Source organism: Orycteropus afer, unplaced genomic scaffold (assembly GCF_000298275.1).
Source record: "Orycteropus afer afer isolate SDZICR_OR568_19922 unplaced genomic scaffold, OryAfe1.0 scaffold00059, whole genome shotgun sequence".
NCBI lineage: Eukaryota > Metazoa > Chordata > Mammalia > Tubulidentata > Orycteropodidae > Orycteropus > Orycteropus afer.
The window spans coordinates 12,618,347-12,623,511 of NW_006921646.1; positions in this window are offsets into that span (position 1 = coordinate 12,618,347).

Below are 5,165 nucleotides of genomic sequence, written 5' to 3' on the forward strand. Positions count from 1 at the left end.
GAGACCCACCTTAGACACAAAGATTAAAACAAATTAAGAGTTAAGGGATGGAAAAAAATACACCAAGCCAATGGAAACCAAAAAAGAGCAGGAGTGGCAATATTAATTTCTCACAAAATAGACATTAAGGTGAATAACATCATAAGAGATAAAGAAGGACATTACATGATGCTGAAATAGTCAATTGGCAAAAGAACACATTATAATAATAAATATTTATATACGCAATGAAAGTTTTCCAAAATACATGAAGCAAATATTAACTGAAATAAGAAGGATAATAGACACTCTACAATAGTAGTAGGAGACTTTAACACACCACTTTCAAAGAGGGACAGGTCAACTGGAAAAAAACTCAACAAGGATACAGAAGACCTCAAGAGTACAATCAACCAACTCTATCTCATAGACATATGCAGAGTATTTCACCCAACAAAAGCACAATTCACATTTTTCTCCAGTGTACATGGATCCTTCTCCAGAATGGGCCATATGTTAGGACATAGAACAAGCCTCAATAAATTCAAAAGCATTGAAATACTACAAAGCATCTTCTCAGACCACAGTGCTACAAAATTAGAAATTAATAATAGGAAGAGCAAGGAAAAAATATCAAACATATGGAACCTGAACAACTCACAGCTCAAAAACTACTTGTTAATAGATAAAAACTGAAATTAAAAAAAAAAAAAAAGAAATCCTGGAAACAAATGACAATAAAGCTACAACATACCAGAACCTATGGGACACAGCAAAAGCAGTACTCAGAGGACAGTTTATAGCAACAAATGCATATATCAAAAAAGAGGAAAGAAACAAAATCAATACTCTAACTCATCAACTCCAACAACTTGAAATAGAACAACAAAAGAATCCTGCAGTATCAAGAAGCAAGGAAATAATAAAGATCAGAGTAGAAATAAATGAAATAGGAAAAAAAAAATAGAGAAAATCAACAAAACAAAAAACTGGTTCTTCAAAATGATTGATAAAATCAATAAACCATTGGCAGACCTGTCAAAAGAAAAGAAAGACAAGATCCAAATCACAAGAAATGTAAACAAGAATGGTGTCATCACAACAGAACCAACTGAAAAAAAGATATTGACAGAATATTATGAAAAACTGTACTCCAATAGATTTGAGAATGAAGAAGAAATGGACAACTTTCTAGAAGCACAAGACTTACCTAAACTATCCCACTCAGAGATAGAAAACTTGAACAGACCTATAACAAAAGAAGTTGAACAGGTCATTTAAAAAAAAAAAAAAAAAAAAAAAAAAAAAAACTTCCCACAAAGAAAAGCCTTGGCCCTGATGGCTTCACTAGAGAAGTCTATCAAATATTCAGAGAAGAGTTGATACCTATGCTACTCAAACTATTCCAGAACATAGAAAAAGATGAAATACTCCCAAACTCATTTTATGAAGCTAGCATAGTGCTAACTCCAAAACCAAGGAAAGACACCACTAGAAAGGAAAATGACAAACCAATATCCCTCATGAACATAGATGCAAAAATCTTGAACAAAATCCTAGCAAACAAAATCCAACAACATACCAAAAAATTAATATACCCAGACCAAGTGGGATTCATACCAGGTTTACAAGGTTGGTTCAACATCAGAAAACCAATTAATGTAATCCACTACCTAAACAAAACAAAAGAACCATCTGATTAAATCAATTGATGCAGAAAAGGCATTTGATAAAATCCAATATCCATTCTTTATCAGAACTCTCAGCAAAATAGGGATAGAAGGGAAATTCCTCAACATAATAAAGGGTATATATGTGAAATGAATGGCCAACATCATTATTAATGGAGAAATACTCAAGGCATTCTGCTTATGAACAGGAACCAGACAGGGATTCCCTCTATCACCACTTCTATTTAACATTGTATTGGAAGTCATGGCCAGGGCGATAAGGCAAAAAAGAGAAATAAAAGGCATACAACTTGGCAAAGAGGAACTAAAACTATCTCTATTTGAGGATGATATGATCCTGTACATAGAAAACCCAAGGGACTCAATGAAAAAACTACTGGAACTAATAGAGAGGTTCAGCAAAGTGGCAGAATACAAGATCAACATACAAAAATTCAGTTGGATTCCTCTACACCAGCAGAGTCCTCTGATAAAGAAATAAGGGAAACAATACCATTTATTGTAGTTACTAAAACGATAAAATATCTAGGAATAAACCTCACTCGGAAGGAAGGTTGGGCAATCCTACTTCCGTAGTGATACTGCCTCAGAAACCCAAGGAGGGGTCGCTATGAGTCGGGGCCGACTCGACAGCACATAACAACAACAACAAACCTCACTAGAGATACAAAAGACCTATACAAAGAAAACTATAAAACACTGCTTCAAAAGACAACAAGGGCACTACATAAATGGAAGAACCTACCTTGTTCATGGATAGGTAGACTAAATATTGTGAAAATGGCAATACTACCTAAAGCAATCTATACATTTAACACAATCCCAATCTAGATTTTAATAAAAATTTTTAAGGACATAAGAAAACTAATTACTAATTTCATATGGAAAGGAAAGAGACCTCAGATAAGCAGAGCATTTCTCAAGAAGAAAAACAAAAGTGAGAGGTCTCACACTCCCAGATCTTAAGAACACAGTATTCAAAACAGCATGGTATTGGTACAATGATAGACACATGGACCAATAGAACAGAATCAAAAGTCCTGATATAGACCCATCCATCTATGGACAACTGATCTTTGACAAAGGTCCAAAACCCATTAAATGGGTAAGAGATGGCCTCTTTAACAAATGGTGCTGGCAAAATATATACCTATGTTCATTGCCACTCCTCGGAAGGAAGGTTGGGCAATCCTACTTCCGTAGTGATACTGCCTCGAAAACCCAAGGAGGGGTCGCTATGAGTCGGGGCCGACTCGACGGCACATAACAACAACAACAACATGTTCATTGCAGCACAATTCACTATAGCAAAGAGATGGAAACAACCTAAATGCCCATCGATGGATGAGTGGATAACCAAATTATGGTATATCCACACAATGGAACACTATGCTACATTAAAGAGCAATGAGGGTTACATGAATCATCTCACATCGTGGATGAACCTGGAGGACATTATGCTGAGTGAAGTAAGTCGATTGCAGAAAGACAAGTACTGTATGAGCTCATTACTATAAAAAGACATAGAAGGGCTTGCTTGGGAAAGGGAATTCACTTAATAGGTTACAGGGATGGGGAGGGAAGGAGAGGATTAATTTGGAGCTAGTTGGGGCCTACACACTGACGTGGGTAGGGGGAGGGATATAAGGGAAAGATCTATGGCCACCATGATAACAGTTGGAAATGGGAGGACACTGAATTATGCACAGAAGAGATAGACAACAGATGCTAATACCAACCAATGTGTCCACAGTACTCCATTGCCATTAACACCAAACACCAGGATACAGATAAACATATACACACCTGAGATGATCAGACAGGGGTCAGTGAACAGAAGTATGCTCTAGACCAAGGATAGATTCAGCTAAGGCTAATCTTGCACAGACACCAGTAATACAAAATACCTGCAGTTCTTACAGAAACAATAGAAGACAGACACAGAGTAATTCCTCACAGACAACCAGACACTATGGGAGAGAGATCCAATAGATCTACCGTCTCAGGACCATAGTACTGGGGGACACCAGACTCAATTGGCAGAACAAAATACATAAAAGCCTTGCTCCACATCCTACATTGGTGAGTAGCAACTGGGGTCTTAAAAGCTTTCAAGTGGCCATCTAAGATGCAGCTAATGGTCTCCTAGCATTAGAAGTGAAGAAGAATGCAAAAAAAGGGGGACATTTGTAAGCAATCAGCCATAGGACACAATGGCCCTCGAGACCATAAGAACTATATGGTTCCTGGCTACCAATGCCAACCACTCAGGAAAAGATCAAATCTGAAGATCCTGGATAGAGTGGGAGGGAAAACGTGGAACACAATCCAAAAACTCAATAATGACCAGGATTACTAGTCATATGAAATCTGGTGAGACCCCCAATAGTATGGCTCTGGAATACATTCTATGTCTGGAATAAAACACACTTCCAGGGGCTGGCTTTTAGCCCAACAGTTAACAAGATGTACATGCAGACCACTCAACCCAGGATGACGCACCCACATACTCTCTGGTAATACATCCCTTAGAACAATTGACCACAGGATACCAGAGGACCCACATTCAAATTGAGGAAATGCAGGACAAACAGGAGTGCATAAATATTAGGGGCACAAGGCGGGTGGGTTACAGGGTAGGGAGGGGAGGATACTGGGTTAAGGTTGGACATGGTAAATGGGGAGTGAAACTAAGTGTAAATCTAACATTGAATGTAAAACAAGCTCTTAAAATAAGAGATCACAAAGGAAGAAAGTGACAGATTGGCCCACAAAATATCTAGAACTTCTAAAATTTATGGAAGGAGATAGAGGAAGCTATTAAAAATAGTTACCTTTCAAGAGTGGAATAGAGAAGTAAATGGTGGGAGATTAACTTTTCCTACCTTCAGTCTCCTTATACAAGGAGCTTTGGTGACACAGTGGCTAAGGCATTTGGCTATCCAGAAGATCAGTGGTTCACACCCACCATTCAATGACAGAAAGATGACTCAGTCTGTTTCCACAAAGATTCACAGCCTTGGAAACCCTATGAGGATCTATGAGTCGGAATAGACTCAATAGCAGTGAGCTTGGTTTTATGGATTGGTCCTTCTATATAGTGTGAGTGTGTGTGTTTTGCTTTACTCTAAATCAATGTTTGTTTTGTAATAAAAAAAATAAAGTTAATACAAATATCATCTTAAAAAAAAAGAATGAGGTCTTTTGAGGTTCATGAACATTGAATTTTCAGGTGTTCTGGGAATTTGAGTTTGTAGGAGTTTAAACAAAGAAAACACAAATCTTGAGAACTAAGACTTTAAGTTCGAATCCTTTCAATGCATTAATTGCATTAATTTGAAAAAAGTACTTTAAAGAGATTTTTTAATGATTATATTTGATATTGTGGATGCAGTGCCAAGAGATTATTCCCTTGAGAACACCAAAAATCTCTACTTCTCTAGATGGAGTGCAAGATCTTTTATTTATTTATTTATTTATTTATTTTCAACATTG